The 11,536-nt window shown below is 32.1% G+C and overlaps 1 long non-coding RNA gene across 1 annotated transcript; it reads left to right on the forward strand.

The window, feature by feature from the left end:
* Positions 1 to 9,599: 9,599 nt before the first annotated feature.
* Positions 9,600 to 10,341, forward strand: LOC128245668 (uncharacterized). Its single transcript, XR_008263213.1, has 3 exons — positions 9,600 to 9,781; positions 9,960 to 10,047; positions 10,250 to 10,341. It is a non-coding gene; the product is annotated as an uncharacterized LOC128245668 (long non-coding RNA).
* The last annotated feature ends 1,195 nt before the right edge of the window (positions 10,342 to 11,536 follow it).

Genomic DNA, 11,536 nt, shown 5'->3' on the forward strand with positions numbered 1-11,536 from the left:
TTGTTAGGTAACAGATTTGGTATATCTGAAATGAATTAAAACATTATTATAGTTCATATATTGAAATATCTAGAAATAATAGAATAGACATAATTATGTATATATATTTCCAGAGTTTAGGCACTATACTCTCTTTATTAAAATAATGTATATTTTACAAAAAGCAAAAAGTTAGTACTCACTCTTCTCGAATTCTTGGGTTGCGTAAAATTCTTCATCTGTTCATTCTGAATCCATATTGCTTTTTTAAAAACTGAAATAAAAATGATATGTTGTGTTTTTTTCCCAAAATAATTTCAGTTTTGTTGAATATATTTAAATAGACAGTGAAAGTGTCAATTTTTATTAGGTATATATGCTAAATGTTTGTTTTGTTTTAATATTGAGATATTTCAGGCATTATATAACTTATTTAAAATATGATATATATATAGTTCAAATTTTCGCCAGCCATAAGGGCTCATCAACAAAGTCAATGCGTTGGATTTTTAAAATACATTTTTTCTTTAAAAATAGTGTAATTATATTTGTTAATATATAAAATATGAACTTATGAAGTAGTTTTAACTAATAAATAAATTTCTTACCTTTTAAAGAACTCTGTATGTTTCCAAAAAATATAAACAAAGTCACCATTTATCACAAAAATGTGTGTTACTTTCTGTATAATTATCTCTGAAGTGATGGGGAAAACAATGGTATCAAGTTCAATTACTGGTTCACCACAAACACCCTACACTAGATAGACCTAACACTATTTCTGATAAGACAGCTGATTTCAAACACAGGGACAGATTGAAATACAAGAAGGGCTTATCAGCACTAAATCTTGTTGACGAGTCCTTTTGGCACGTAACAGTATGCTTATGAGCCCTTTTGGCAGTGGCAATTTGTCAATACTGAGAATAGGCCGAAAAATGAATCACATTATTTTCATACCAATTAAACCCACACGTGCACCATTTTTATTTTAGATGAAGATAACATTATTTATAGAATAATACATCGTTGACCATGGCGTTTGGTTGATAATTGCCCCAGTGAAAATAATTGCGCTCGGACAATTATTTTCACTGGGGCAATTATCAACCAAAAGCCATGGTCAACCATGTATTATCCTGTATAATACATATGTTTTGTCATTTGTCAATGATTTCAAATGGATTTAAAAACATGATTTTGTGCGATTAAGTTTAAAAATCTTTAGAATGAGATATAACAAAATGGTTTTGAATGACAATAGCTGCGAAATATAACGAGAGACTGGAAATCAAATTAGCAAACCTTTTTGTACGTGTTTTCAGAATAAGCCTGCGATTTTTCCTTTCTTCAAATATTTCCTGTTTTTAATCGGCTGATGGTGATGTTCATTTCAATAGGTGAGCACAGCTAGGGTCGATCAAGTCTAGGAGCAGTTTCGTAAGAATCTCGGCTTGAATGACCCTAGCCATTTCGCTGGAATAATTTCTCAGCGAATATATATCTAGTAAAAAAAAACGTTTCAACAAAACATTTCCTTATCTCACTGCTTTATATAAATGACCTTTACCGAATGTAAACATCCGGTACTGTTTCGGGTAGTACTCGTTACAGAAACACGAAAGGTGTCATTATTGGTAAAACTAATTTCACTATTATTGCACCGAATTTTAATCCTTTTTAAGATTTTAACGTTTGAATGTTTGCCTACCAAGTATACGGCCGCCATTTTTATTTTCGTGAAAATGACGTCGGTGTGCACGTTCCCGTTTTCGTCAGGCAATTACGCCATAATCGCCCTGACGTGCCGTGATAATCTCACGGGCGGAGACGATAATCATTATTGCGGGAACGAAGTTCTATAGTAAAATGTTACTATTTATAGTAACATGTGTATTATTACTAAGTAAAATACATGTTTAACTCAAATTTGATAAAACTGTTGTTGAGCCCTTTTGGCAAATAGCCGACGATTATTATATGTCAAAAAATCTCGCCCTAGTTGATAAATTCAAAAGAACTTTTAGATATATTAACAATATTCTAAGTTTGGATAATCCGGTATTAACTGATAATATTAAATCGATATACCATTCACAATTGCAACTTAATCAATCTAATACATCAAATTTAAAAGCATCCTATTTAGACACGCAACTCCAAGTAAGGGAAGGTATATTGAATATATTTTTTATGATAAAAGTAAAGATTTTAATTTTAAAATAATCAATAACGCTTCTTTAGATTGAGATGATCCCAGTTCACCATCATTTTTATCGCACAGTTGATAAGATTCGCTAGAATATGTACAGATGTCAAAAATTTCAGCTCTCGCAGTGAACTTATGACGGAAAAACTTCTAAAACAGGGTTTCAGATACAATAAATTAAGAAAAAAAGTCTCAAAATTTGGTCATTTTAGTATTATTTCAAAGTTCAATAGTAGTTTTAAATCGCTGATTGCTAATAGTATTGCTCATCCCGACTTTTATGGTGATGTTTTAAAGAAAATTCGTAAACTTTAAATGTTTCCAGCAGGTAGTTGGGAGGATAGACTCAATGAATTGCTTGGATTTTATTTAAACCGTGGATATAACGGCAATACCTGCCTTCTAGTTTTTGAAGATGAATCCCTCAAACAAAATAAAAGGTTAAATATAGCGTCCTTACATAACTAAACTTTCAGTCCTTTGATTTTATGAAAACTTTGCAGATTAAAGTTATCTTTAAAAACGTATATGGCTGGCAATGTGACGTCTTTTTCTTCAAAATTGTTCATAGGTAATCATATGGAACAAAAGTTTAGCAAATACATGTCGTTTTTTTTTTAATAATGTCTTTATTTTTTCCCAATTTTAGAACAATGATGTCTTTTTATTATGAAACTCTATGATCACACATTGTTAAACCTTTATTATTCTAAGGCAGACTGATGTGACGCTCATAGTTTCAAACAATAACTGAATCGTATCTTTGAAAAGCTGTTGCATTAGGTAAACTGAATTGTATTCATCGGTCTGCAGATACAATTGGGATCCCTAATCATTGAAGAATTTGTTGTTTACCTATAAGTTTATCATTATCTGGTTTATTACTAAGTTTACTCTAGTTAATGCATACTATGAAAAAGATTTACATTTTTATTTTATTCAGAATTGTTTGGATAAGAGTGAGGTTTGTGCACGTTAACTGGTTTAAACCTTCAGTAAATTAACGATTTACTGACCGTGCCATGGTGTAACCAATCCTTGATAAACACACACACACACACACGCACGCACGCACGCACGCACGCACGCACGCACGCACGCACACACGCACACACACACACACACACACACATATATATATATATATATATATATATTTCGCGCCAACCGACCATTTCCTCGTGCATTTCGATGTTTTTGTCGTATCATGGCTCAATGCACCGTATTATATATATAACATATATAATATATATATATAATACGGTGCATTGAGCCATGATACGACAAAAACCTCGAAATGCACGAGGAAATGGTCGGTTGGCGCGAAATATAATTGCACGTGGTCAATGTCGATTGTACGGCAATCCACACACCAAAAAACACTAAATGGGACGATTGTCGATTCAACGACGTGGGGTAGCCGTCGGGCTAGTCACCGCCGGTGTTCCGCATTCGCAGGTGAGTTTCAACATTAAGTTGATTTCATTATTTGTTATTGTTTTACAACAAAAGGTTGGTGACATTCAGTTTTGGTCCAAAATAACCTTAGAAATTAAATTTATTTTTCAAAGTTATAATTTATACTGCCTGTATCTTTGACCGGTTGCGCGACAAATGGGAATTAACCGACATACCATCCGAAAGCTTATGGTGAAATACACAAGGACCAATAGTGTTGATAATCTGTCTCGTAGACCACGTGGACGTTGTACAACATCCGCGCAAGATGACCAAATAGTACATGTGCATCGTCAGCAGCGAACGCGTACAGCTGCCACGACGGCCGGCGAAACGCGCGGGACACACGGACGCAACGTCTCTGCACAGACGGTTAGAACCCGTCTTAGAACTCTGGCCAACATGCGGTGTAGACGTCCCTTTAAGGGTATTGTTTTGCCACAGCGACACAGGGCACTACAGGGTCGTTTCAATGAAAATTGCGTCATCGAACGTGACAGGTACGGGGGAGGGTCACTTATGGTATGGGCGGGTGTGTTTCTACATCATAAAACTAACATAGTTTCTATTGACGGAAACCTCACCGCCGTGCGGTATCAACACGAAGTGCTTCAGCCCGAGGTGTTGCCTATAATGAGGAACAACAGGGGTTTACGTCTTCTGCAAGACGGTGCACCAGCGCACACCGCTATAGCTACGGCCCAGTTTTTTCAAGACAATAACGTAAACGTTATGGACTTACCTCCTAAATCACCAGATCTAAACATTATAGAAAACATTTGGGATGAATTAAATCGCCGTGTCAGAAGAAATGGAAATGCGCCACAAACTATTGCCCAGCTGCAAGCAAAAATTGTTCAAGAGTGGGCCATACTGCCCCAAAACTATGTACAAAGATATGTCATGTCAATGCGTCGACGCTGCATTGATGTGATCAACAGTCAGGGTGGACACACACGTTATTAAACTTGGTCGAATTCAACCGTGGGTGGCAGATTCTCTTTTTTTATGTATTGTGACATTGACATTTTACGCGTCATCACATTTATCGATTTTTGTGTGTTAAATCTGATCGTTTATGAAATGTAATAAATAAAATAACATACCGTATATCTATGCAATATTTGTTGAAAATTTCAGATAAAAAAATCAAGCCAGTATTAACCGAGATATGAGCATATTTATACCTGTATACTTATAAGTTTTGTTACGTGTATATACACTGTGTTGTTTATGGAGTTTTATGCTGTTGTTCCATGTTTGTTGTTTGTGATTTTTTTTTGTGTTCTATGTATTCGGCGTTTACCCTGAGCCATTAAACGGGGTTTATCATCTAACATTATCAATGAAGTTTGATTTCATATATGTTCCAAAAAATAACGAAAACTCTTTTTTTAAGCGGGGCACGAATACATAACCAAATAACTACGCCGCCATTTATTGAATGCAAATTTGAAAGGTCGAATTTGTTAGCAAAACTATTGCGGATAATAATTTTATTTAAAACATTTTTCTTAGTTTTAGAGTGTGTTTCATGATACATGGTTATTCAGTCAGATACCTGTCTGTTTCACTTGAAGACAGGGCGTTTTCCAGGTAATGATGACATGAATGAGGACCACGCTAATGTTGACAAATTTTGAGGCGTGGGTGGGGTAAAAAAGCCTAGTTTATCTTTGAATTGTTGTGTGAATTTTTCGGGAAGTTCGTATTACGTATAACAACGACAAACAGTTCAAATACATTTGAACTATGATATAGCATTCTATTTTTTGTTCGATCAGTTGATTTCGTCTGTAATTTGTTTGGTATGAAAGCAAATTTTCGAACATTCAGCTTCAAGATTAAGAAAACGTTTGAAAAACGGGACAACCATTTTTCTAATAAACGGTAAGTAGGTAATTTACAAATATATCTTTATTTAAACGAATGTAACCTTTCTTTAAATTTTAAATAAATGTATGTTATAATTGTTTAGGTCTCCTGGAACAAACGTAATATATAATAATAATGAATGTATAAATTTCTCGTATTAGTGTTAGAAACAGAAAAAGAACACTAAAGTTTGCATCCTGTTTAAACTATGTTGTATTAAGCGAACTATTTAGAATGTGAAACAGCGTTTTTTAAATTATTGCATAAAAGTGTGAATACCTCCTTTACTACACCATTTAGAGCATTCTTTATTTTAATTTCTCAAACACCTTTATCATCGTTATTTCATTCTAAAAGTTGTTTGCTATAGAACAAAACATACTCGGAATTATTGCATAAAAGTGTGAATACCTCCTTTAATACACCATTTAGAGCATTTTTTATTTTAATTTCTCAAAAAACTTTATCATCAATATTTCATTCTAAAAGTTGTTTGCTATAGAACAAAACATACTCGGAGCTATGTCTCATTTTAGTGAAATTTCAATAGCAAAACTATTGGTAAGTCAATTCCATTTCGGTCGATAATTCATGTGATTAATGATGCAGGTTGGAAATATAAGGCAAACTAGTCTTGTATAAGATAAAACTAACAACTGAGCTGTGCATAATGTATCAATGAATACAACCAATTTATTATTTAAATAGCCATGCATAAAACATGTGTATAAATATATTGAAAAAAGTATATTTAATACCAATATTGTTTACTTATAATGGTCAAATAATACAATAAATCAGATAAAACTGCATTTGAAGATCATACATAAATCGTTAAACGTCCATTGTAGCGTTATTGTATTGAATGGTTTAGAGTCATCTTTATTATGAGATGATAAAACGATAATAGCGTCTAGGAATTTTGCTTTATGACTCTCTACTTGAACGTGTATATATACGTTTATATAGGAAAAAGTAAAACAAGACATCATTTAAAACTAGATCCTCCAATTACAAAGGACATGTATTACATTTTGCAAATACATGTACATGTTACAAGATTATATAATAAAACAATAGCTTTGATCATCTCTATTTCGTTTTAAGTCTGTGAATATATTGGGGTATGCTAATATTAAAATAGTTATTGATGCAGTTCGGCATTCGGAAAATATGATGGGTCAATCCTAACTAAATACCTTAGTATACGCTGCTTTTTCTGAACCAATTTGGCTGTCTTTAGATGCTAAATATATATTTCCTGTTCATTGTAGAAAATAGAAAAGATCTCGCAAATTCAATGAATAGCGTCAATAACGATCTCTAAAATAGGGAGACACAACAAAATCCCGTTCATTTTAGCTAAATATGTTAAGTTATACCAAAGTACCCGCGGCGCGATATTAAATATTTGTTTGATAACGATCACTGTTGTAATTGGAGATGAGTACAGGTTGGTTCTTTTCACAATCGTTGACAATAACAAGAATGTCATTTCCTCCAATCCGAATAGCATACAACGTATGATTAAGTTACTTTGTGACCACTTTGTTTGGCCAGGCTTAATTTATTTATCGTGCACTCATAAAGTAATAAACTAAACTTTTACCGCGTCGATGTTTGCCTATAAATGCAAGAAAGTACGAATATGAAATCGCAACTAACGTAAACAGATATTCACTTGATGACGACGTTTAGATAACAACATGTATAAAAAGTGCAGCACGTACGATTTGCTTTTAACTTGACTAGTTTGAACGATTAATACACACATAGAATGTTCAGGGATTTTAATTGTTTCAAGATTCAAGTTTATTCAGTAAACTCATGTCATACATGCATGACAAAATGAGAATTGCAATGAACATATTATACAGTTACACATAAATGGAAATACCAATTACACTTAAAGGAAAATTAAAATAACAACAGGTGTTAATTAGAGCACGCACATTATGAACATTAACTTTGTCTTTTTCACATGATTATTACAGATGATAACGGGCAATCAATTAAAATATTTATATCGCATCATTTTCATTTCGACCGTTCGCAATTAGAAGAAAACGTCAAGAGCTCTCATATAATAAGTTTTAATTGGTATATTTTTCTGAAATCTTTATCTAACAACATGAAACATTTGATGGGAAAAATAATTTTTCAATTCATTGTTTTTGCGCTACATGTTTCCTTATGAATCAGAATAAAAAAAAGTTTGTAGTACTTCCTCAATAAACATTGGTTAATCAAACCATTTATATATTGAAAACATAACGTTTTTATTACATAAATTTAACTAATTTAGGATTAAATAATTAAAAAGGTTTAACCATCGGTCATTTAAACGTAGCTGGACTGTCTTCTAAATTTGATGAATTACAATTAATGCTAACATCTAAGAAAAACAAAATAGATATAATGGGTATAAGTGAAACGAAATTCAATGAAAACCATAAAACTGAAACATTTCATATAGATGGATATCAAGTACCTTTTCGTCGCGACCGTTTATTCAATGGCGGTGGAGGTTTGGCAGTATATGTAAAACAAAACGTAAATTGCATACGACGATTAGATTTAGAAGGAGATTATATAGAAATAATTTGGTTAGAAATTATGCCAACAAAATGTAAATCTTTTTTAATTGGTTCACTTTACAGGCATCCAGAATCTAAAGTTGCATGGAAAGAAATATTTGACACTCATATAGAAAATGTTCAACTTGAAGAAAAAGAAATAATAATTTTAGGCGATATAAATCGAGATTTATTAAATTCCAAAATAAATGATGAATGGTCTAGCTATATTTTATCACTAGGATTAAAACAGTTAATTAAGCAGCCGACGCGTGAATGTTCAACTTCAAAAACTTTAATAGACCACATTTATACTAATTGTGATCAAAATATATGTAATGTAAGCGTGCCCAAAATAGGAATTAGCGATCATTATCCGATCCTATGTACAAGAAAGTTAAATTATAAAGAAAAAATCAATTCACATAATTTTATAAAATACAGATCATTTAGGTCATTTTCAGAGGAGTCATTTTTATCAGATCTTATCAGAATCCCCTGGGGTAATCTAAACAACACTTATACTAATGAAGTACTTTACACTTGGGTATCTAATTTTTCAAGTGTTGTAGATAATCACGTCCCAATTAGAATTCACAGAGTTAAACACATAAAACAACCAGATTGGTTTACACCTGATATTTTAGATGAAATTAAAAAACGTGATAAATTTAAGGCTAAAAATGATATGGATAACTACAGAGTTTCAAGAAATAAAGTTTGTACATTGATAGATAATTCTAAAAAAGAATCTTATAAAAGAAAAATTGAGGAAGGAAAATCAGACCCTAAAACAGTTTGGAAAATATTTAAAGAACATGGTGCGTCTACAAAAAAGACAAACAACTGTAATTTAATAAAAAACATTCATAAAGATGGAATAGATATTACTGATAACCAAGATATTGCAAATACTTTTAATAACTTTTTTGTAAACGTAGCAGCTAACTTAAAAGAACCTATTCCAACTTCAAATTTTAATAAAGTAAATGATTTTGTCAAACAAAAGTTCCTGATTATATATATTTTCACATTCCTCTGATTACGGAATCCCGAACGTGTAAAATGTTAAATAATTTAGATGTATCCAAAGCTACAGGACTTGACCAAATAGGGCCAACACTTTTAAAATTATCAGCCGATGTTATATCAAATAGTCTTACGTATGTTATAAATTGTAGTATAAAACAAGGTGTTTTCCCAGATGAATGGAAATGCGCCAAAGTTAATCCTTTATTTAAAAAAGGTTCATCAAATGATGTAAATAACTATAGGCCAATATCAATTTTACCTACTCTTTCAAAATTGATTGAAAAACATGTGCATGATTCATTTGTTAATTACCTTAATCATTATAAATTATTATGTAAATCCCAAAGTGGATTTAGAAAAAAACATAGCTGCGAAACCGCATTAGTATGTATGATAGATAAATGGTTAACAGCTTTAAATGATGGAGAATTTGTAGGCGTTGTTATGTGACAGGGTGATAAAATCAATAGTGTAGTGTAACCTTTATGTATATTTTCTTTGGGTTAAGTAAGTTTTCTCCACGAGAGGAAGCCAGAGATACTGGCAGTTTTGTAGTAGATCGTATCGGGAGATATCGACACGTATAATAGAATGGCATATTAATTTAGTGTCATAACAGCTTCATTAGATATCCATATTCTATTAGACAAATGTAAGTAGAGCGTAGGCTTTGTCTATTTCTGTATTTCCGTCTTTGTTTGTGATGTCGGACCGGGTTTTGTCTTTGATATTTTTGCGGGCTGTTTTGAACGTCATTTAACCTTAATTTATAATAAACCTCACGATTTCATCTCTACAAGTCACTTTAACAACTGCATGGTTTGTTACAGCTCATATTTCACCAGGTCCTCCAGTCCCGGTTTGAGAGCGAAAGCCAGAGTTTGATTGGGGTAACGTGTCTAAAGTACCAGATACTTTGTAAGTATGAAAACAATGTTGTTTGATGTATAGTATAGGCTATTGTATAAAGAACAGTCACTCACCCTAAACTCATTGTTAAAATGTATATTTCATTCCATAACCATTTTAACCTTCATGTCATTCTTTATCATTCTTATAATGATAAGTTATTTAGTAATGTCTCCAGTATTGTAAGACAATGTTATTTATGTAATTGCAGGACGTTTCACTGTTACTGCCATTCCAGTGGTTACACGGGTTGGACATGTTTTGATGTGTAAATGACAAAATAAAATATCGAACGAAACTTTATCTACATTTGTCGTTATTCTAACGATGGTAGAGCCAAAAGTTACAGTTATGTTAGATTTTTCTAAAGCATTCGATTTATGATTCCCACGAAATACTATTAAAAAAATTACAAATTTACAAATGTGGAGATAATACTATTAAATGGTTCAAGTCTTATCTTACAAATAGAACTCAAGCGGTGAACTTAAACGGTGTTCTCTCTGATAAGCAAATTACGACATGCGGGGTCCCGCAAGGGTCTATTCTAGGGCCTCTTTTATTTATTTTATTCATAAATGACTTGCCTATGTATGTACAGGATAATGTTTCAAACGTTGATATGTATGCAGATGATACTACAATATATGACACAAATAAATCTAAATTTGAAGTTGAAATGAATTTACAAGCTGCTTTGAATAACGTCAGTACATGGTGTCTAAACAATGGCATGGTATTAAATGCTTCAAAAACAAAAGTAATATTGATAACGACACCCCAGAAGCGGACAAAATTAGTTAATCAACCTCTAAATTTGAAATATAAAGACTTAAATCTGGAAATCACAACAGGTGATAAAATTATTGGCATATATATAAATGAAAACCTTAAATGGGATACGCATATAAAATTTCTTAGGAAGAAAATATCTAGTAATTTGTGGCTATTATCAAGAATTAAAGTATTTATTCCTGTTAATTATAGAATAATGTTTTACAAAGCCTATGTCCAACCACATCTTGACTATTGTAGTATCATTTGGGGTAGTACAAAACAATCAAATATCCAGGTTTTAGTGCGATTACAACGAAGAGCATGTCGTATCATTCTAGGTGAACAATATACCACTTTAAGCGAGGCTTTGAATATAATTAATTCTCTTAATATTGAACAGAGGGTTTCACTTCATAAAGCCAAACTTATGTACAGGGTATCGCAAAATGCAGTCCCGTCATATATTCAAAATATGTTCAATTACAATGTCAGGCGTCCAAATCATTTACGTTCTTCAAATAAATCGGATTTTTTAATACCCAAACCAAATATAGAACTTTTTAAAGGGAGTATGTCGTACTCTGGGGTAAAAGTATGGAATAACATTCCAAATGAAATAAGACAGAGCGAAAGTATTAAAAGTTTTACAGTAAATTATACTAAGTGGATAAATTCGAATCAACAGTCATAAAGCTAAAATTGTAAATATGGCCATATGTAA

This window comes from Mya arenaria, chromosome 9 (genome assembly GCF_026914265.1).
Source record: "Mya arenaria isolate MELC-2E11 chromosome 9, ASM2691426v1".
Lineage (NCBI taxonomy): Eukaryota > Metazoa > Mollusca > Bivalvia > Myida > Myidae > Mya > Mya arenaria.